General features: G+C 37.4%; 1 protein-coding gene across 21 annotated transcripts in view; it reads left to right on the top strand.

Annotated features, from left to right (window-relative positions):
• Dlg2 (discs large MAGUK scaffold protein 2) overlaps nucleotides 1-16,690 on the top strand; it is a 1,899,378-nt gene that overhangs the window by 1,418,474 nt on the left and 464,214 nt on the right. The window lies entirely within an intron of this gene.

Below are 16,690 nucleotides of genomic sequence, written 5' to 3' on the forward strand. Positions count from 1 at the left end.
GGTTTTTACATTGAATTGTGAAAGAGAAACAGAACCAAGCTTTTTGCAACTGAAATTCTGTCTTCTCCATTTATCAGCTGTGATAATGTGGGACTGTCTGTCTCTAAGTCTCCTAATCGGTTCAATTTGTATAATAGTTGGTCCAAGGATGAAAGAAAACTATAAGTGAAAGGCTTTCAGAACGATTCCTGGCACACAGTGAGCGGTCAGTGTGAATTCTTTATGTAGTCAGCCACAGTCTGTAGTGGGAGAAAAAGGTCAGTTATTTAAATGATTTCTTACACCTTTTACTTTCATTTAAACTCAAGATACATATTAAATTGCCTAATTTTTCTTTAAAAGCATCCCCATTTATAGAGGTCTCTACCATCTGCATATAACATACCCAAAATAGAAGATGTTAGGGGAATAATATATCCACTTATAAACTTTGTAGTCTGTCCTCAATCTTCTATTTTTATCTTGCCTACATTAGTTTGACATAATTTTATATCAACTATTTTAATAAGTGTTTTCAAAGCATTCCCCTTTTGTTGTTTTTAGAAATTACTCTTTCACATTAATGTTTTATTATTATAAAAATACAATAATTATATTACAATCATTATGCTATATTAATAAACTAATATAATGATACATTAATACATATATTTTAAATTTTAATAAATAGATATAAATTAATATAATAACAAACACAAATATAATGCTTAGTTAAATTACCTACTTAAAGCAACAGGCCACATAATTAACAAATAAAATTATATGAATGGCTAAGGTTAAGGTATCATTAAATGTGCAATACTACTGGTAGGTACACAAATTCGCTAGTAAATGTACAACTTCATTGTATACTTTTATGTGAAGAGCATTGTGAAGCTTTCTTCCATGAAAATTAGCATCCCTTAATGACACCTTTTAGTCAGTTCAGGAAGTCCTAAAATAAACTGTTGAGGTGCCTGCTACAACTATTAATTCCATTGAAAAAGGCAGTTTTCTGTTAATGATAGTATCAATATAATAGCATTGTATGATCACACTGGTTTCTCTATTCCTTTAGAAGTGTTGTCTTGCAGTTATTTACTTTTTTATCTTCCAGCCTAGACTCTGAGCACCTCAGTGTCTGTTTCTGAGAGCTAAGGATTTGATTTACAAAGAAATAACAGAACCTGATAGCTGTGAAGGTAGAATTAGATTAATCCAAATCCCTTGGAGAAATCAAATTATTTGATTATAAAATTTAAGGGACAAGATGATCAGATATCAGATGATCAGATAATATAATTTGTTATAGTTAAAATCTAGTACAAGAGAGATTAGTGTTTTCACAACCTAAAGAACCAACTAAACAGCTACAGGGGCTCATAGGGACTGAAGCAACAGTCACAGACCCTGCATAGGTCTGAGCTAGGTCTTTGCATATATGTTATGGTTGTATAGCTTGATTTTTTTTTCTTTTGGTGAGACTCCTAATAGTGGGAGTGGGAGTTATCTTTTACTCTTTGTCTGTGCTTGGGACTCATGTTTAGTTGATATCCCTGGGAGGCCTCTTTTTTTTTTTTTTTTTTTTTTTTTTTTTTTTTTTCCTTTGAAAATAAACAGAGGAGGAGTGGATCTAGCAGAAAGAGGAGGAAGGGGACAGAGCGGGATGGCAGTATGGAAAACTGGTGAGGATGTAAAGTTTATAAAGAATAAAAATTAAAATTAAAAATAGGAAAGAAACAGGGGCCCCCAAAATTGGTGTTTTCATAGCCCTCACTTGCATTTTCTTGAGGGTTTCTGTTACTCCTATTGCTAGAATTCTTGTCCGAATAGTCTAAGAATTTTTCAAACTGAGACACAGTACACAAGACGGAGGAGTAGTTAGAAGTAAACCCTATGCTGCCAGTCATGTTAGGCTCCCAGCCCAGCCCAGGGATTCATTACAGCCCTGATCCTGCAAAAATTACTTAACTCATTTCATTTTTAATATTGTTGATTGTAATTTATTATAATGCATACCTTTTGGATGAGATTAAATAAGGCATAATAAGTAAAATATACTTATCTTTGTTCTTGACATTTAGTAAATAATAAATATAGCTATTTATATTGTGCCTTACAAATTTTATCACATATAATATTCATTTTCTAATGGGAGTAGCCATTTAAAGCTTTGCTTGTAATATCCAGTTGGCCAGCACAGTTCCCCGGCTCACCCAGGGACCCTCTACATTAACTCCTCTCTACTGAAGCATATAGGGAAGTATGTGAGGAGGTTCATCAGTGATTAGTGGAAGAAAGCAGCTTCACATTATTTTATTTTATTTTATTTTATTTTATTTTATTTTATTTTTGCTAAATTCGCTTTTCAAATTATAAAACTCCAAACATGAAGAAGGGGGAAACAATCTCACTGTCTAAACAACACAAATGCTTAATAGATTTATTTTGGAATGAGAAATTAGACTGTTTTTCATTTTATTTTGGATATTTCTCTATGCTTTCACTTCTAAGTAACACCCATGGATTTGGGACTCATTTGGGGTTGGTTCTTTTTTGCAGCTTACTGTCCAATTATCCTAACAGGTTTAGAAGTAGAGATTGAAATAAAACTAAAAGATCATCATTATGCAGAGTGACGTGACATCCAGGATCTCAGTGGCAGGGGATTCTCTTAACTTTCCTGATCTGGTAGCCATAATATAGCCTAAAAGTCCTGAGTCAGGGCTCAAAAGGGTCTGTTGCATTTACTACTAATATAAAATAAAATACAAAAAACTATACTCAAGACATAAAGATCAGCAGTACTTGTGGCTGGGAGTTGCAGCTCAATGGTAGAGTACTTCCCCCAACGTGTGCAAGCATCTGGATTCGATCTCCAACACCATACATGAAAATGAAAAGAATTGCAAGTAGTCTTAAGACAGCACGTTCAGTAAGAAATTAATAACAGCAAGCCTATGGCTGAGCCTACAGCTACTGCTTTGTTTTCTTACTCACGGAGTCAGCAAATAACTATTGGGAGTAATGTTTTCTTTGCAAAGAGCATAAAGTAGAAGGGTAAATGCATCTGCTTGTTCCTACTCTAAACAACAAGAAAAGAATGGCAGATGAATCAGGGTGCTGCATGTGGCTACTTCAAAGCAAGCAGTGATGTGCCTAAGCCAGAGGTGGAACTCCCTAGAAGCCTCTTATGCCAGTGTGTCCTCATCCGTCCTGAATCTTAGCTATTCCTTGATTTGTCCTTACCTGGAGCACAAAATTTAATTTTGACAATCTGTGTGAATTCATTGATTTCACTTGTATTTTTCTTGTTATCCTCTCCAGTGCATTAAAGCACGGAGCTCTAACACCTGATTTGCTGTACGCATTCTTATGTGTCTTTTTCCATACCATACCCTTCCCCAGTGTATTTGTTAAAAGTCCTTGATGATCCTTTAGAAAGTGGGGAATGTTCTGGAGCACTGACTGAACCAAATCCTGAATAAATATCCATCTGCTGACAGCCATCTGAATAGCTGTACATCTGAAAATTATAGGACCTATTTCTTCAAAAGCATTCAGGCTAATTATGTCAATTGTTGAGATATATTCATAGTTCCTGCATACTGGGAACCAAGCTGTCAAAGCAGAAGCAGTTCTAAATGCATAGATGCTATTAGTTATATTTCATGTGATGCACAAACAGAATTCTTACAGAGTCTCCTCAGAAGCTGAAGAACCCATGAGTCAAGTAATGTAAAGAGTTGCTGGGAGGGATTCATTGAGAAGATGACAAAAAGTAAGAGAGTGAACCCCAGCTCTAGAAGGCATCTCTTTTCTCCTTTGAGATAAATGTAGTATATCAGATAGCCTGTGGAATAAAATGTGAGCTGATATATGATTAGACATGCTCTTACATCTGGCAATTCACTTTATATGCTAACATTTCACCTTATCTAAATTTTATGCAAATATAAATGGGTAGGAGTTACAAAGAATTATCATCATATTCAATTCATTAAAGTCCTGAAAACTAAAGAAGAGGTAATGAATATGCTTTGTACACTGGTATCCATATTTTGTAGTACTTTTTTTTTTTTTTTTTACAAATGATCGTAGTTCCCACCATGATTTTAGGAAGTAGATCTTAGCCTCGTTAATAGTCTCCTGAGAAACCTGATGCTTAGAAAGCTAACAGTACAATCATGTGATGTCAAGAGCTGGGACCGAGCAAGGTTTGGACCTTTAATCTTTACTACCCACACAGTCAACATATCATATTTTATTAAGCCACCCTACTTATTAGAAAACAAACCATCAAGATTTTTTAATTTAATACATTTTAAGTATTCATTAAATATGTTCAGTTATGACACAGAATAGTTTTGAAAAGCCAACTAACTTGGTTAAGTGTAAGATTAACCTTTGCTCAAGTGTCTGTGTGTGATACACTGTTTGATGCAAAGGATTTTCACTCACAGTGAGACATTTTGTGGCAAGGCAAAGGTAACTGGATGCCATTGCTGTTACTAAAGATCTTAGCCCTGTCCCATAGAACCTCCTAAAGGAGCCTCAGCCACTTGGGAATTTCAAACATGTCCTTTAGTTTTTTACCTAGCAAGCATACAGCCTCTGGGTTTAAGCTCCAGCAATAAAACCAAACTGAAACACAACCTAGAGGGAGGAAGACATGTAAAAGCATTACACACAGTCAATGGAGATTAGGAAGACCTTGCAAAGAAGATGTTACTGAAGAAAACTTTTTCTTTGTGGGTGGAACCACACCAAGATGCTCCCAGTTACTTTCAGACGTCAGCTCGGTTTCCACAGCAACCTCTCTGCCAACCAGAAAATCCTCACCCAGTTTCAACATACGAAGCGGCTTTATATCTTTGTAATAATCTATTCTTTTTATTACTTTTTGTGCTGATATCTTGATGCCTCGATGTCAGTCTGTAAAGTATTTGGACATCAACTGTAATAAGCTTGGTTTGCAGATGGCAGCTAATTTTAACCTGTGAAACCCGCACTTGCGAGATGGCAGGTAGAGAGCGGCTTATTACCTAGGTTATATTTTCGTTCTTTAACATTGCAGAGTAGGTAACTTCAGGTATGGTAAAATGGCCTGGAGAATGCATCTGTGGGAGAGCCATACTGTCCTAAGTTCCAGGAGCCTGTGGTCCGAGTTGGTTCTTTTATTTATATAATTCAAAGAAAACTGCTCAGAGGACAATCCTTTGAGTGAGTAAATAGTCAAAATTTGTCTCAAATGTATAATTCCTATTGTTCTTTTAAGGAAAATGTTAACATAGTTTTCATGAATTCTGATAATACCTGTCATAATAGTTGACATGTTAAAAGGGCTTGCTATCACAATTCTGAAGGTTTTTTTTTTTCTATAGAAATAAAGTAATTTTTTTGTATCTCTGTTAACGTGGAATGGTGGATATTTAAAAGCATGTGTATACCATGTGAGTATCTGCTCGCTGAATGATTTAGAAGGCTCAGCTACAGCAATCACTACATGCCAGCACTGTGCTCAACACGGTCTGCGCCATACAACCCTACTCTGTAGCATCATGTGATTGATTGGAGCATAGGAGAACATCAGTACGCATAAGAGGCTAATTTGTGAGATCCCTCTATTTTCTGGGCTACTAAGAATTTTTGAAGAATCTTTAAAAAGGTACATTAATGTTCTAATTAATTTATCTGTTTCAAGCCTTAATTAGATAATCATTACAGATCCCCTTATGCAAATTTTGTGTATTTCTCTAATAAATTGCATATTTTAGTCTCCTGGGAAGCTACTTCAAATTTTCCAAACTTTCTTCTAGCCTCTGACATCATTATTTTCCTTATTCATGGCTAATGTCTGTCTTTTCTCGTTGTCAAGTAAACTGAAGATGAGAAATTCTTTGTTGTCCTGCCCACTATGCCTATAATCCCCGTGTTCATTGGCACACTTTCCTCTTTTTCTTTTGACTTGGTAGACACTGTGGGCTGTGTTCATTCTTTCATCTGTCACAAGTTATTTGTTAGCTAGGATATCAGTAGCTGGGCAGATATGACCCCTCTCTTTGAAGAGCTGGCAATCTGTCTGCAGTTGTTCTCCCTGGACTATTTCCAGCATAAGTCTTAGTATCGCTCTATTTTATGTCCTTGAGTATGTGTTTCTATGTAACGTGGGGTCCTCCTATGGCTTTCTTTTCCTGGCTCGCATCATTTTTTTATATCTCAGACCAAGTACCATGAGCCACAGACCAACCTTCTGTGAGGCCACCCTGCTGCCAACCCAGACAGGCAGCCCGTTTACACACCCCGTAGCCATGTTTTCTCCCAGCCTGAGTTTATCACTCTCTGCCTTCACTTTGTGTGGCTTTTATCTTCCACTAGAAAACAAGGTACCTGAGAACAAGAGCCGCGAATGCAGAATTCACAAACGAGCCCATAATGTTCCAGCACGTGCTTGGCTGGCACATGAGCAGTCAGTTGTTTCTTGTACTAAGTATGGCACAAAAGGCTTTCATAGAAAACTAGTACTATGTAAGTGCAAACAAGAAATAAACTGTAAGTTAGAGTTGGCTGAAACTAGACAATGGTGGGAACTAAAATCTAAAAGACTTGTGAAATGGGCCGAATGAGCTCAATAAAATAAAATTTTCCAGCCAACGTCAGCTTTCCTGGAGGAAAATTTAGTAGCAGAAAAGTAAGGAAGAGTAAAAAGGGTGAGTAACAGCTTTAAAGAGAGTGGAGAGCGCTGTACTGTCTGTAACCCCAGGGTTGCAGATGGAGCCAGGCAGATCACAAGAACTCATTGGACACCCACTCTACCCCAAATGACAAGCTTTGGCTCTCAATTGTGGATCAATACCCCTTTGGGGTCACATACCAAATATCCTGTATATTAGATATTTGCATCATGATCCATACCAGTAGCAAAATTACAGTTAGGAAGTAGCAAAGAAATAACTTTATTGTTGGGGGTCACACCATGAGGAACTATGTTAAAGGGTTGCAGCATTGGGAAGCTTGAGAACCCATGATTATATTTTTATTTTCTTAAGTAGAGGACTCAGTCCTTTTTTTTAAAATGTATTATAATTTTTTTATATTACATCCCAATTGTTATCACTTCTCTTGTGTCTTCCTGTTCCCACTCTCCCCTCCCTAGCCCACCCTATTTCACTCCGCTAGACCTCTGACAGAAGGGGGCCCCCTCCCCCACCATATGACCACAGCCTATCAGGTCTCATCTAGATAGCCTGCTTCCCCTTCCTCTGCATGCCTGCCTGGCCTCCCCACCAAGGGGAAGTGATCAAATTGGGGGGCCACCAGAGAGAACCATTGATTACGAAAGGTGGTGTTCATGGGCAATGTTCCGGGCAATGTAGTAAATGCAAAGGCACATCAAGTTCATGGGACTTTTGGGGGGAAAAGTGAGTAATTGGCTGAGCTCCTTGCCCACTAGAACTTGCTTGTAATTTACACAGCTCCTGTCACTACAGGAGGCAGTAACAATAAAATGATTTGCATATGTCAGTGTATTAGTAAGACTGTCATTTAAAAAGAGACATAGATCTATGTCAGCCCCTGGAGACCGGAAGTTATGGTCCTTTCCTAAGCCTGCTACAACAATGCACTGTAAACTGGATGGTTTAAAACAACACAGAGGCCGGGCGTGGTAGCGCACGCCTTTAATCCTAGCACTCGGGAGGCAGAGGCAGGCGGATCGCTGTGAGTTCGAGGCCAGCCTGGTCTACAAAGTGAGTCCAGGACAGTCAAGACTACACAGAGAAACCCTGTCTCGAAAAACCAAAATAAATAAATAAATAAATAAAATAAAATAAAACAACACAGATATGTTCAGGCCTTGAGGTGTCAACAGCTTAATTCCTTTCAGAAGACCCTGTGGGAGGAAAAGGTGTTTCAGTCCTCCCAACTTTTAAAATCGTTGCAAATCCTTGGTGGGTCTTGGTTTAAAATCCATTTTTCCAATATCAATTTCCATTGTCTTTTGAATTCTTCCTGGTCTGTTTTGGTGTCCAGATTTCCTCCTTTTTAGCAGGAAATCAGTCACTGGATTAACAAATACATCTGTCCAGTCTAAACTTGCTTTAAATTGCATCTATAATGAAACCAGTTGCAACCACACTGACAGGTGCCAGGGGCTTTCTGCAGAAGCAGTTCAAACCTAAGGGCTGTTGTGGATATAGACCGTGGAAAATAAAATGAGGAGGATGAGATTAAGGGGCTTTTCTGTCTGGTTGATGGCGTTCGGAAATATACATGGATCACTGTTCACAAACTTATGCTCTTACAAGAAAGGCTGTTATGAGTACAAGAAAATATCTTTTCAGATGAGAAAGAATAGCCAGTCCCATAAGAGGAGGATAAGGGAGAAGCAACCAGTCTCCTATGGGGATGGATAAAGACCTAGAAAACAGGAACATGCTTATTCCTTTGAGCCAGAGAAGGCAGCAGACATGAAAGCGATATGTCAAGTGTATCGGTGAGTCTCGTGAAATAAGCACTAGGAGAAAAATCTATATCTGCAGTACTTACCTGGGTGATCTGTGGGGGACCCTGTAAGGAGTATTGGCACCATGGAGATTTTTCAAATGGCCACTTTTTTCAGCTCTAAAAGTTTGTCTTTTGAACCTAGAAAGCATCGAAAAAAATAAGCAAATCAGTTTTGACTTCAAAGATCCACTGTGACCAAAGGAATTCATTCATCTCACAAATAAAGATAAAAGGCACACAACTGGTTTTTTTAAGCAGTTTTCCTTTGTAAATGTAAAGAAATGTGAAAATAGTCTTATAAGTATTGCGCAGACATATAAATTGAATTTTCTTTTTTCACTCTTTCTTTTTAACTGGCATGTGTGCGCATTCAAATATTAAGTTTCCCATTAGGGTAGGTGTGTTCTAAGTCAGGCCAGCCAGAGTTCTGTAATGATTCAGTGTCTCTCATTCAATAAAAACATACATAGAATTGCAGAATACAAGTAGTGCTTTCTATAAAGCATTAAACACACGGGCAGATCCTCAGTAAGTTGTGACAGAACCAATCTGTTTAATAATATCAAATTGTTTGGAGAAGCCCTCAAGGGCTGTCCCAGTAAAGTCACATAAAATGATGTGGAAGCCATTTATTGAGCTGTTCTCAGCTATCACAGGGCTCAGCGCTTTACACCCACAAGGAATGTATGGGCACATTGCGATCATATGACATTTTTAAGTATTTCATTTTATTCTGAGCTTTCCAAGCACAGTATCAGTCTATGCTGCCAAGACTTTAGCTCTAGCCCCCGCCTCTTACCGACACCTCCCCTGCAGTGTAGGCAGACAGGCGCTGAAAGCGTGAACTACAATCCACTCTCTGCTTCCTCTATTTATACAGTGAAGAACAAGTCAATCAAAGGTATTAGGATGCCTCATGTGTTCTTCCCCCGTACCTGAATCTTTCTGTGCTAACATGAGGGGAGTAAATTCAGGAACATGTCAAAAATCTGGAGTGGATCCGGCTTTACACAATAGATGGAATCCTGAAATTTTATGGGCATATCCATATTTGCCAAACATATTTTTAATTACTTAGGGGATTAGCAGTTTGAGTTTGGTGTGTCTTTATCCTTTCTGGAAACCCAGAAAGCTCTTTAACTTTACACCATTTTGTGACTTGATTATGTAGAGTTTTCTATATTAGCTGTGTATGTAACCAACACAGATAGATAAGAATGTTTAGTTTTTGTTCTAGTGGGTGATATAATGGTGAATACTACCAAGTCTTTTCACTGAGTTGATTTTGTGGTTGACTAATTTCATGGTCCAGAGTTATGTCCTTATCATAAAGGCTTCTTTTTTAAAATGGTGACCAGTGAGAACTTTCATTTTCTAAAAATAATGATTTTTGGCATTGCTGACTCAAATATTTATAATTCTATTGTACTACCTTGGTAGATCTAGTTTATCACACCACAAATGATGTTTTTCTAGGGATTTTGCTTCTGTGTCAAGTTCAGGAAAGCTGGGTTTTATTGGTGCTTGTCACTCAGTATTTCTGGAATCCCGAGGGAGAGTTGGTGTCAAAGGTGAATTTTCTTTTATGAGTTCTTTTTCAACCTATGATGAAGCTGAAATGCCAAGCCTTTGTTGGTCCTTTAAGAAATCACACTACTCTCAACACCTCCACCACCATAATACACATCCTGACAACAGTATTTTAAGTGTCCGATTTTCTCAGCAGCCTAAGGGGCTCACTGAAAACAGGAAATTGTATTTACACCGAGTCCATTATATATCCATCTTTGTAGGTATAGAAGCAGCCACTGTTTTATTTCAGATGAGAAAAATTGAGAAGGGATTTTTCCCCAGGTGTTAGATAAAGAAGTCAGGATGAGATGCTGGCTCTGCTGCTGCCCCTCCCCTGCTCTACAACTGTCATCAGACTTACTGATGCTAGGAAGCTGATTTAAGCTATCCTAAGCCAGAGGTGTGCCTCACATACTCATTGGTTCAACTGACTGCTCAGCTTTCTGCCCTTCCCTAACTTAAAGCCACCAATCTTATCTTTAGAGGGTTTTTTTTTTTTTCAGAGACTTCTGCCTCCCTTCATCCTTTTGCAATCATTTGTTTTTTTTACTCACTGGGAATATATTTATGTTGAACCTTCCAGTGTCCAATTTTTTTTTTCTCTCTACATACTATAAAACAAAAATTCTTGTCATTGTAGAGCTTGACATTTCAGCAAGAAAATAAACCATAAAAAGTATACAATGGTGTGCACCTGTAGTCCCAGCTGATTGTGGGCTAGGGAGCTTGCAGGAGCCCCAGAATCCAAGGCCAGACTGAGCCTGTCTCACAAATGGAAAGGTGCACAGGTGACTTTTTACGGGGTAATAAATGCTAAGAGAAAACAAAAAGTAGAGCATGGTGATAGGGTAGACATATTCATTTCTTTTCCTATTACTCTGATTAAACCTCCAAACAAAAACACCTTAAGGGAGAAAGGCTTACCCACTTCAGAATTCCAGGTTATGGTCCATCATTGCAGAGAAATCAAAGTGCCAGAAACAAGAAACAACTCACTACATTAAATCCATATTCAAGAGCAGAAAGCAATGAATTAATGCTCTGCTCAGCTCACTTTCTCCCTTGTATAGAATCCAGGCCCTAACCCCAAGCAATAGCACTACCCACTTTTAGATGGGCCTTTCTATATCAATTAACATCATCAAGACAGTGCCCCACAGACAGACAAAGGCAAAACTGATCTAGACAATTTCACACTGAGACTCTCTTTCCAGGAGATTCTAAATAGTATCAACTTAGCAGTTAAGCCTAATCATAACAATGCCATAAGTTAAGGATGTGATTTAATAGAAAGATCACATTCAGGCTCCTAGAGAAATCGATATTTGAATAAGGCTTTCTCCATATGCTAGCTAATGTTCCTTGAAGCCAAGAAACATAACAGGATGACTTTCTTGGCCACAATGGACAGAAATTGGCTCTATAATGCATGGAATAGATAAGCATGGACATGTATCCTTGCAGTCTTAGCAGTTGGGTGGTAGAGAGTGAAGTGTTGGGAACCCAACTCCAGCTTTGGCTCATAAAGCATTTGAGGCTATCTGTGCTATATACAACCCTGTCTCAAACCAAGAAAATCATAGAATGTACTTAGAAAATATTAGATAAATGAATAAATGTGTGGATGGGTGGATGAATGAATGAATAAAGAGAAGGCATCCAATCTTACAACAAAGATGGATAGTTCTACCTATAAGTAAACTTGTTTTATATATCTAGACATAAGTTTCTCATTAGGTACACATTGAACTGAATATATGGAATATGGCTAGGCATGCTATGCATGCTTGTAATTTTAGTATCCAGAAGTCTGAGGCAGGAAGAATATGAGTTCAAGGACAGCCTGGAAATACAGCAAAAGTCTGGCCAAAAGAAATCATAAAAGAAATAATACCTGAAAATTCTTGATATTTAATCAATGTGACTTTGTATAAAATGTTTTCATATATCATAGAAATAATAGAAATGTTTCATTGTATGCCATCAGACACATTCTTTGGGTCTCAGAGGTATGTGTACCAAAAACACCTGAGTTCACTTTGAGTGGACTCTCTAGATAAAAAGAAGTACATAAACCTAATCTCAAAAAGAAGAGGGAGGAACAGGAGGAAGATAAAGAAGAAGAGGAGGAGGAGAATGAGGAAGGGGGGAGGAGGAGGAGGAGGAGAAAGTTTTCAACTGACGTATTTCTTTTTTTATTAATTTATTCAGATTACAACTCAATTGTTCTCCCATCATTTGTATCCTCCTACCCTCCCACCCCTGCCTTATTACCCTTACTTAGGTCCATGTCCAAGGGGCATCTTCTCCCCCACTTTATGGTCGCAGGCTAACAAGTCTCATCTTGGTAATCTGCCTATTCTTTCTTTGAGTGCCACAAGGGCTACCCACCAAGGAAAGGTCGTCAAATATGGGGCACCAGAGCTCATGTCAGAGTTAGTCCCTGCTCTCCACATAACTGTAGAGGATGTCCTGTCCATTGGCTAGATCAGAGTAGGGGTTCAGTGTTTATTATTTCTATTGTCCTTGGTTAGTGCAATCAACTGATGTATTTCTATCCACAGTATTCATAGTGATTTCAAAGCCTTAGTTTAGTCTTCAACTTCAAATGTCAACTATATAGTTATCCTCTTTGTGGAACTTAATCTTCTTTATGGTGGCAATGTGTTCGATAGCGTTCTGGAACCAATATTGTCTTTGGCATTTATTGCTGGTCTAGTGTATGTAAATCAGAGTTCTTAGATAAGTGTTTAACCTTTTCTTTTCTCATTTGTGCAACAAATGCAGTAGACTGTATGTGACAATGAATGTGTTGATATATTTTTAAAACATTCTTTTTTTCTTTTTTATTAATTAAACTTTTTTATTTTTTACATATACATTTGTATTATTACACATATATACAATCAACTACCTATAGCAAGAAGAACCATGGCACAATCAGGAATTACATAAATGTTAGATTTTTAGTGTTTTGGCTATTTGTATTTGATAGGCTTGAAGAAAACATCTTTTCTATCTTGGTGCATCTAAAATTCTGAATGTAAATCAGTCTCCATCACATCTTGTCATTAGCAAATTAAAATATCTATCTAGACCTAAAAACAACTAAGCTTCATTGTAAAACAAAGCTATCTAGTCCTCAACTCCATCAGAGACTTGAGAAGGAATAAACTTGATTACCTCAGTATGCCAGGAGTGCAGTAGCTTTCAAATGAGAAGATGAAAGAGACAGTTTGTTACCTGAACAGTCACCCAAAACTCTGTAACATTGGAGCATCTTCTTCAGCCTTCTGGCCCAATAGAAAGCAAGGTTAGATTCAGCAATGTCTCTCTTTTCCTTTATCTTACATTCTTAGGTTTGGAGATAGGGGTTAAAAAGAATGAAAAGGGAATTTAGAAATATATGGGGAAGATAGAACAAAAAGTAGATTAGTGAATCTACTCCTCAATTTAATGCCTCAATTGTCAATCACAGGTTATTTTTAATTCACTGGTATAGAATTTTGTATATAGATGCAAAATAAGTTTAATTCTAGATACAGTGGTATACAATTCAAATGTAAGATTATTATTCACATACTATATATATACATATATGTCTATATTAATATGAGGTATTTTATCCATGTAACTCTATAATACAAGGTTTACTTCCAGTGCTTTGAAATTGCTATTGCAGGCTGTTTAGGATAAATAAGTTGTACAAGTAAATTGTTAGTTGATCAAATCATGGTCATGTGAATTACTAGTCTACTTTTATCACAAGAATATACATCTTAGGTGTGACAGATAGACAGAATTCTATAGAAAGATAAGGTAAAATAGATAAGGTCTTCAAAACCCTCAGAGACATGCAGAATATGGCATTTATAATGTTTTTTTTTAATTAATGTATTCTTGTTACACCTCAATGGTTATCCCGTCCCTTGTATCCTCCCATTCTTCCCTCCCTCCCCTTTTCCCCTTATTCCCCTCCCCTATGACTGTTCCTGAGGGGGATTACCTCCCCCTGTATATGCTCACAGGGTATCAAGTCTCTTCTTATTATTTTAAAGTATTCTTTTTATTTTAAAGTATTCTTATGCTCAATTATCCAGTGAAATTACAGTTTTAGACAACATGAACTAATGTGTATGTTAAAGGTCATAAGAAAAGCCAGTTTATGTACATTCCATTTATTCTTTGGTCATCACTTAAAAATACATTCTATAAGTACTAGGCAGACAAATGTGTTCATGGTTCTATAGAGTGGCAAGCATCAATAAAGAATAACTACTCATTTCAATAGAAAATTAGATAACACTTTTAAAAATTACCCTATCACTTTGAATCCATTTTCTATTTATTTTAACAACTACTGTAGTTTGTTTAACGACGCCATTACATTTTCAATATAAATCCAGGGTATAACTTTATAATTTACCAAGTCATTATTTCACTATGATTTATACTGTCTGAAAGACATATATCTAATTTACTGTTAATAATCAAAATCATAAATACAGTTAATGTTTATAAAAGCATTTTATTATTATGTAAAGTGCCAAAATATGTTATGACTTTATTAGTCATTCAATGTGTGATTTTAATTTTTTTTCTTAAGTTAAGAAAGTCTGTATTTAATTCCACTGTACTTCAATTATTCTCTTTTAGCAAAATTTAGTAACTTTCATATTAATTATATTTTATACATGCTCTAAGCATTTTACTTAATACAATTATATTTGCAAAGAGTCTATAAGTCATTTATTTACAATTACTTTATAGTAAGTAGATAATTTTGCTCTTGCTGTATCTTTCCATAGTTAAAAAAGCATTTCACAAACCAGAGTAAAATTCATTGCTTAATATCTAAGAGTCCATGTTTAAAATGATCCTGTATTCTGCCATTCATTATAAAAGTTAAAGTGAAGGTATATTATTTACTTACATTTGAGACTCTCAACACAAAAAATACAACTCTCAACCTAGGGCAGTAGAAATTCCAAGGAGTCTATGAGGGAACTTAGCTAACACACCCAGCAATGGGAGATTTGGAGCCTGAACCACCCATCTCCTGTAACCAGGCAAGCCTTCCAGTGGCGGGATTGGGTGACAAACTTAGTCACAAAACCTTCAACCTACAATTTGCCCTGCCTACAAGATGTTCAGGGGTAAAGATGGGACAAAAACTGGGGGGAGTAGCCAACCAATAACTGGTCCAGCTTGAGAACCATGCTGTGAGAGAGAGCCCACTCCTGACACTGTTAATTTTATCCTGTTATACTTGCAAACAGGAGGCTAGCATAACTGTCATCAGAGACACTTCACACAGAAATTAATGGATACAGATATAGAGACCCACAGACAAATATTGTATGGAGTTTGGGGAGTGTTGAGAAAGAAGAGAAGAAAATTTTTGCAAGATCCAGAGAGATCAAGACACCAGAAGAAAACTTACAGAATCAGTTAATCTGAGCCCACAGGGACTCACAGAGACTGAGCTACCAACCAGGGAGAATATGTGAGAAAGACCTAGGCCCCTGCACATATGTAATAATTCTGTAGCTTGGTCTTCATGTGGAACTCTTAACAGCAGAAGCAGGGGCTGTCTCTATTTCTGTTGCCTGCCTTTGAAACTCTTTCCTCGAACTGGGATGCCTCATAGTCTCATTAGCAGCATATGTGCCTAGTCTTACTACAACTTGATATGCCAAGGCTGGTTGATATCTATGACAGGCCTCCCCTTTTCTGATAAGAAATGAAGAAGCAGTACATGTGAGGGAAGGGGAGATGGGGGGGGGGGAGAAGACTGGAGGGAAGGGAGAGAAGGGAAAACTGCAGTCAGGATATAAAATTAATTAATTAATTAGTCAAATAAAAATATGGCTCACCTCAAAGGGGATTACAGATGGCTTGCTCTATAGCTGAGTATGAGTAACCATGGCCTAGGAACACAGATTTAGGTTACCCCCAAATTCCCTGTTCCAATATGAAAGCAATATCATGAAGGGTTTTTTAACAGAATAAAGAAAGTCATAAGTCAAGACACTTTTCAAATACATAAGTGCAAGGGTCAGGGAGATGGGTTACCTTAAAGCAGGAAACCTCTATAGTGGGGCTCAGATGCTATCTGATGATTCTCTTAGGTTGGGGGTTGATATAAAGTAGCGGTCTGCTAAGCTAACCCACTCCAAGGGGAATCAAGTGTGTCTTTTTTGTTTGGTTGGTTTTGTTTTTGTTTTTCGAGACAAGATTTCTCTGTACCCTTGGCAGTCCTGGGATCACTCTGTAGACCAGGCTGGCCTGAAACTGTCTGCCTCTGCTTCCTTGAGTCGTGGGATTACAGGCATGTGCCACCACACCCAGATTCAAGTGTCTCTTTATGGAACCCAAATGATTTACCTAATGGTCACAGAGCTGGCAGATCAGGCATGGAGGAAGGCAGTATGTGGCCATTGAGAGGACTAAAGAGGGTTCAAGAAATTTTGACTCTGGATTGCAACATTCCAAACTTCTTCCTAGTCACTGAAGTTCTACTAAGTTAATTAGTCTTGCAGAAGGTTCTGCTCAAGGGTCCAGATTTTCTCTGGGAATTTTTGTTCATAAGGCTGTACACAGGGCTGATTGATGTTTTTTGTCAGTAATTCAC

This window comes from Acomys russatus, chromosome 7, assembly GCF_903995435.1.
Source record: "Acomys russatus chromosome 7, mAcoRus1.1, whole genome shotgun sequence".
NCBI classification, from domain to species: domain Eukaryota; kingdom Metazoa; phylum Chordata; class Mammalia; order Rodentia; family Muridae; genus Acomys; species Acomys russatus.